Source organism: Crinia signifera, chromosome 11 (genome assembly GCF_055691185.1).
Source record: "Crinia signifera chromosome 11, ASM5569118v1, whole genome shotgun sequence".
NCBI classification, from domain to species: domain Eukaryota; kingdom Metazoa; phylum Chordata; class Amphibia; order Anura; family Myobatrachidae; genus Crinia; species Crinia signifera.
The window spans coordinates 3429003-3436432 of record NC_139227.1 but is presented as its reverse complement, the minus strand read 5'-3'; the positions used below and the strand labels follow the sequence as shown (position 1 = coordinate 3436432).

Sequence of the window (7430 nt, the reverse complement as noted above, 5' to 3'; positions counted from 1 at the left end):
TCTAACGTGCTGCATGAAAGATCAGAATATTTAGCAGCAGATCCATAGGAACACACATCCGATCTTAAGATTAATATTTGGTGAAAATGTGCTTTTGCCTGAAATCATTTGTTCTGGACGGACAAAAGATTTCAAGGCAAATTTATTCGCACATCTTAAGATTGCTGATCTTTGTAGTGTGTGGGCACCAGTAGAGATCCTCACCAAGTCAGGGTTAAGCTGGCCATACATCAGAAAGATCGATCTTAAGATCGATTGCGCTCATGATTGTGTACAATTTCCCTTGAAATCCCCGGCAGTCCTTGGTGGTTTTTGGACACACAATCGATCATACAATCAATCATACAATCCATCTACTGCATGATTGTGTACACAAGATGTGCACACAATCTGCATACAATCCATCTTACAATCAGTCATACAATCCATCTGCTGATTGATTGTATGATTATGTACATAAGATGTGCACACAATCTGCATACAATCCATCTTACAATCAGTTGAGATTGTATGATTGGGTACAATATCTTTCTGATGTATGGCCACCTTTAAACCATTTAACCAATGGCTACAATGAAACATCAATTGATTCCCAATCCCTACGCCAAAAGTTGTGAGGTATCTGCTAAAGGTCTGGAGATGAGAACCATTGCTCTATGGCCCTAATTCAGATTGGCCTGCAAAAGCAAGATCTCTCTTTAATGGGCAAAACCATGTGCACCGCAGGTGGGGCAGATGTAACGGGTGGAGAGTAAAGGTCCGTACACATTGGGCGAGTAATCATAAAACAGACGTTTGGTGGCAGTGACATCATGGTCACACATACATATTGGCACTGGTGATGATGACAGTGTGGGCCACACATTGCTCCTCACTGTAACATACTCCTCAGCTCACAGCAAATGACAGCTAAGTGGTTCCCTAATCATACATAGCCTGCAACGTTACAGATCACAAGAGACTTCCTAAAGTCTGCTGCCTGCACCCCTCCCCCACTCCCCTTTTCCTCCAGTCAGTATCCCCTCCCTCTTCTTTCCTCCCTGTGCCCTGATCTCATAGCTGCTGCTGCTGCCTCCAGGATTTGTGGTGCTGCCACTGCATGGTGGGGATTACTGTGGATAGAACTCACATCATCAACAACAACAACAACAACAACAATAACAATATTGGACTATAGAGATTGAACCCCAGTGTTTTGGGAGGAGAAAGGATTTCTGTCTGTAGCTGCAGAGGGAGGAGGACATCAGTGTGACTCACAGCAAACTCCAGGATTACACAGGCACAATCCTGCCCTTCCTGCAGCTGATCTGGGAAGAAGGGCATCTGCAGCCATGTAAGTCCTGCTTTCTTCCTATCCCTCCTGTGCAGTGTGTTCTGATTGCAGGGACAGGGGCTGTGTACAGTAGCTGGTGCTGGAGATCTATCTGCTGTGGCTTTGTGTGATGCTGGGTTATATATCTGCTATGGTGCTGGGTATCTCCATCCAATAACAATGTGATGTTTTCTGGAACATTTAAGTAATAGATACAGTGGCATCTCCTTTGTTATTGTATGGCAGCTGCTACATCAGTAACTGGAGGAAACACTATTATTGATTATTATCAGAAAGTAATGAAAAAAAATCTTTAGTGGGTTTTCCCCAAAGCATTGAGAGAGAGATAAATAGGGAGAGATAAAGTACCAACCAGAGGACTGCTTCGGTCGTTTGTCAAACAGGCCTATACAATGTAAATGATCTGATTGGTTAGTACTTTTGTATCTCACAATTTCCTCTCTAAACTTTGATAACCCACCGCACCCCCAAAACCATTTCCCCATGTATTCTATAGATGTCACCTGTGATAAATGTATGGACAGACAGCGGCGCCACGGCCCATATCCTGTGTCATATGATGCAGTTTGGATGTAGATGTTTTCATAAACTCCATTTACTAAATGAAACACATCTGTGCACTTTGCTGCTGCTGCTGTTGCTAGGGGCGATGCAGAGGTTTCATAGATATAATTAGTCCTTAAACAAATGTGAGTTATATTGGTTGACGTCTATGGATAATTTATTGTCCGGTGTTTCCACAGTATCTGTATTATGCTGGGTTTTCTAGTTAGATTTTACAGCTTGTTAGGGTTAAACCACAGCAATATATTGAATTTAGTGCATCTGTGGTAATGTTGCAATACGTTATTTATACTTCCCATGATACCATATATACTCGAGTATATACGGTATACACATGTTCTGTGGCTGGGTGACGTCAAGCCTGCGATTCAGATTGACTAGGGAATCTGCGCCTCGTGAATGTTCCAGCTTAAAGCAATAGTAGGGTAACTAAGCCAATTGCAACCGGGTTTACATTGCATGAATAAAACATTGTAATAAGATGGGAGTTCTATTGAAGATGGGGTTTCCCATAGCAACCAATCAGATTCTATCTATTGTCTCCTAGAAGATGCTAAATGAGTAGAATCCATTTGGTTACTATGGGCAACATCCCATCTACAATATCACTCCCACCTTCAGATGCCCATACACTAGTCTGATCTGGTCCGACGGATCGGGCTGATATTACAATGCTCTGCTCCTGGTCTTTCCTCTTTATGTATAATTACCAGCATCTGTGCAGCCCGACTGTTCCCGACCCCGCGTGCGGTATGGGCAGTTCCGCCGGCGCAGTGACCTCTCTGGTTCTTATGTTATCGCTGATTTGCTGAATACCCCTTTCACATTAGCAGCAAAATCCCGGGTTATGGCGCGTGACTGCACAGCCACCTGGGACATTGCTAATTACCTGGGTCTTCTGCTGGCCATACACTAGACCAGTGGTTCTCAACCTTGGTCCTCAAGGACCCACACACAGTGCATGTTTTGCAGGTCTCCACACAGAATCACAAGTGAAATAATTAGCTCCACCTGTGGGTCTTTTAAAATGTGTCAGTGAGTAATGAGTGCAGCTGTGCACATGCTGGGTGACCTAGAAAACGTGCACTGTGTGGGGGACCTGAGGATCAAGGTTGAGAATCAATGCTGAGTCTAGACCAGGGGTAGCCAACTTCAGTCCTCGAGAGCTACCAACAGTTGACTGACCAACAGTTTTTATCCATTGCCAGATTTTGGGAGCAAATTACTGACTTACAAATGACGTTTTCTCCCATCCAGGACCAGATTTTTATTGCCTCCAACCAATGCTGGATGCTGGACAAAACCTCCCAAGTTTTTTGGTGTAGACCGACTTGGTTCATACTTCACCATCCAAGTGGGCATAGAGTGAGAATATAATAGACTGCCGAGCGCGGTGGTACACTTATAAGGTGTCTATGTCGACATAGACAACAAAATGTGAAAACCGCAAGTTGACATTGTGGATGTCGACCTTAAGCTTGTGTCGATGTTCTGTCAATGTTGACCTGTGGTATGTCCACCATTTGAAGGTGTCGACCTAGTGTCTGTTATTTCTTAACCGACCTGTGAAGGTCTGAATAGTAAGCTGTGCGTTATACATCATTCTGTAGTTCCAATTGTCCCTAATGTCCTGGTTCCAACTGTCCCTAATGTCCTGGTTCTAACCCTAACCCTACTGTAGTTCCAACTGTCCCTTATGTCATGGTTCTAACCCTACTGTAGTTCCAACTGTCCCTAATTTCCTGGTTCTAACCCTAATCCTACTGTAGTTCCAACTGTCCCTAATGTCCTGGTTCCAACTGTCCCTAATGTCCTGGTTCCAACTGTCCCTAATGTCCTGGTTCCAACTGTCCCTAATGTCCTGGTTCTAACCCTACTGTAGTTCCAATTGTCCCTAATGTCCTGGTTCCAACTGTCCCTACTGTAGTTCCAACTGTCCCTAATGTCATGGTTCTAACCCTACTGTAGTTCCAACTGTCCCTAATGTCCTGGTTCCAACTGTCCCTAATGTCCTGGTTCTAACCCTAACCCTACTGTAGTTCCAATTGTCCCTAATGTCCTGGTTCTAACCCTAATCCTACTGTAGTTCCAACTGGGTGTGGTATGGGACTCCGACAGTCAGGATCCCGTCAGTCATTATCCCGACTGTCCAGAGTCAGACAGCATGGCGAGTGCAAAAAAAGCCCCTTGCGGGCTCGCTGCGCTCGCCACGCTGTGGGCACGGTGGCTTGCTACGCGAGCCACCTATTCTATTCTCCCTCTATGGGGGTCGTGGACCCCCACGAGGGAAAATAGCGGGTGGCCGTCGGGCACCCGGCTGTCTGCGTTTTGACAGTCGGGATCCCGACTGTCGGGATCCCGACTGTCGGGAACCCGTCCGGCACCCGTTCCAACTGTCCCTAATGTCCTGGTTCCAACTGTCCCTAATGTCCTGGTTCCAACTGACCCTACTGTAGTTCCAACTGTCCCTAATGTCCTGGTTCCAACTGACCCTACTGTAGTTCCAACTGTCCCTAATGTCCTGGTTCCAACTGTCCCTAATGTCCTGGTTCCAACTGTCCCTAATGTCCTGGTTCCAACTGTCCCTAATTTCCTGGGACAGGAATTTCCTGCTTCCTGCTGCCTAAATGGATTTCTCCAGGACCCTCCTGATAAAACTCGTATGTACACAAAGATGTATGCAGCAATAGATAACGGGGTAGATGTATTCTAGTTTTGGTCATCGCAGAACGCTTCCTGCTCGCCTCAATAAAGAGGTGAAGCAGGAAGGGACATGCACATCTTATCCTTCCCCCTCCGGCGATGTCCCCCGGAGCAGACAGCATGACAGCTGACACGCCGGCTTTTCTGGGCATGTGCGAAATCTCGCTACTCACGCGAGATCTCAAGCGCAGTCCAAATCCAGCAGCAGGGTTAGCGTTGTCCCAGTAGTAAGAATAGGATGCTGCACTGCCATGGTACACAAACGATGGTCCTACCGTACAAGCTTCCTACTGTATTTTTGTAACTCCAATGAGGAAAGTAAATAAAAACGCCTACCAATGTTCCTTTCCTTATACTCTCTTCGGCTACGTATTACTTTATCCCTATAGATTGTAAGCTTGCGAGCAGGGCCCTCCTACCTCCATGTCGGTTTGTTTCTACCCATTTTGTTTAATCACTGTTGTTTCCAATTGTAAAGCAAACGAAATCTCCTGCGCTACATAAGAAACTGTAAATAAATAATAGAGACGCTTTGATATGTCTCATTGCCCACTCTTATGTGGATCTGTGGGGAAATGTTCCACAGCAGCCCGTGAGATAACGTACCAACCAATGCCAGAATCTTGTTGGTTTTTACTGTAATCTCCCTACAAGGCTTGAAACATTTCTCCCCAGGTTGACATTTAATAGGATGAGAGAATCAGAAAGTGAGAGATTTGGTAAGAATTCTCCAGTTTTTTTTAAAGCGGCAATCATTTACACTGCAACATCAAACTGGACTGGTATTGCAGTCTAAATGATTGCCGCTTTAAAAAAAACTGGAGATGTTTTACCAAATCTCTCATCCTATTAAATTTCACCCCCTGTGTCAGAGCACAAGGATAGAATGCTGCCATATATCACATATAATTGTAATGCACTGATCTGTTAAGTTCATTCTGTAGTTTCATGCATGAGCTGCGCCGTCCTGCATGTACCTAAATGGCACATTAATGATGTGCCGATATTGAGACAAATGCGTTCTCTACATTTCTACAGATGTTTTATATTGGTAAGTTTTTTTTTTTTTTTTTATTGTAAAGCATTACAATAAATTGGAATTACTGGTATTTCCTGGAAATTTCATAATAAGTATAAAATTTCCTAAAAAAACTATCAAATTCAGTATGTGTGATTCCAGATCTTACGTTCTGCGTGTCGGAGTGTGTTGTGACTCCAGATCTTACGTTCTGCGTGTCGGAGTGTGTTGTGACTCCAGATCTTACGTTCTGCGTGTCGGAGTGTGGTGTGACTCCAGATCTCATGTTCTGTTCTGCGTGTCGGAGTGTGGTGTGACTCCAGATCTCACGTTCTGCGTGTCGGAGTGTGTTGTGATTCCAGATCTTACGTTCTGCGTGTCGGAGTGTGGTGTGACTCCAGATCTCATGTTCTGTTCTGCGTGTCGGAGTGTGGTGTGACTCCAGATCTTACGTTCTGCGTGTCGGAGTGTGGTGTGACTCCAGATCTTACGTTCTGCGTGTCGGAGTGTGGTGTGACTCCAGATCTCACGTTCTGCATGTCGGAATGTGTTGTGACTCCAGATCTCACGTTCTGTTCTGCGTGTCGGAGTGTGGTGTGACTCCAGATCTTACGTTCTGTGTGTGTCGGAGTGTGGTGTGACTCCAGATCTTACGTTCTGCGTGTCGGAGTATGTTGTGACTCCAGATCTTACGTTCTGTGTGTGTCGGAGTGTGGTGTGACTCCAGATCTTACGTTCTGCGTGTCGGAGTATGTTGTGACTCCAGATCTCACGTTCTGCATGTCGGAATGTGTTGTGACTCCAGATCTCACGTTCTGTTCTGCGTGTCGGAGTGTGGTGTGACTCCAGATCTCACGTTCTGCGTGTCGGAGTGTGTTGTGACTCCAGATCTTACGTTCTGTGTGTGTCGGAGTGTGGTGTGACTCCAGATCTTACGTTCTGCGTGTCGGAGTGTGTTGTGACTCCAGATCTTACGTTCTGTGTGTGTCGGAGTGCGTGCTCTTCTCTCTGCCTCCCACTGGATTGAGCCGTCACTGACTCTGGGCCTAGTTTTAAAGCTGGGAACCAGTTCAAGTAGTTTCTGGCTTTTAGATTTGTGATCGTAATGTTTTATCACAGACGACTGTATTGTGTGCTGTACGCATACTTCTGCATGTGGGGTAAACGCCCAGTGATGACATCATTAGTAGGAGGAAAAGGCCCAAATAAACTAGACGCAGGATGTTCTCCCGTGGCTCTTTATAGTGTTTACATATTTCAGAATAGAAGAGGTTTGTGGTTTTGTAAGAATAATGAATTTCAATTACTAATGAAAACTATGTAGAAAAGATTATATACAGCTGGTAATTGGAAACTCCTATTTGTGCTTTTGCTCTTGGCAATAGAGAGATATTTCCGGCAATACGGAACTCCCTCTCTCCCTCTATCTTTTTCTCTCTCTGGATGCACGAAGATCCACAGCCCCTTTCCACCGCACATCGCCGGCTACCACAAAGATAATTATCGCATATGCTCTAACATGTGATAATTAAGGACAGCTCCTGCGTTAAGAGCTTCCATTTGCATTGTGCCAGCGATGTGCAGCATGTCCCCGGCGGCTCCCCCTCCCTCCTTTACCCAGCCGGATACTGCTGCGGGGCGGGCTCTCCTCCTCCTCTCTCCACCCAGAAGAGGATTTATAGTGCAGGGAGGAGGAGGTCACTGGTCCGGGCATCACAGCACTGTGCTGCCTGTACAAAGGTGAGCTGGGGTCGGTGCAGGGTGGCGGAGGTCCGTGCGCAGTGGCAAAACTACCGCTCCGCAGCCCTAGCG

General features: G+C 45.8%; 1 protein-coding gene across 1 annotated transcript in view; it reads left to right on the top strand.

Annotated features, from left to right (window-relative positions):
* The first annotated feature begins 891 nt into the window (after nt 1-891).
* The window catches only part of RIPOR1 (RHO family interacting cell polarization regulator 1), a 130896-nt gene continuing 124357 nt past the window's right edge, over nt 892-7430 (top strand). Inside the window, exon 1 of the mRNA XM_083164703.1 lies at nt 892-1333. The gene's annotated coding sequence lies outside the window, so the exon portion shown is untranslated. The remainder of the gene's footprint in view (nt 1334-7430) is intronic.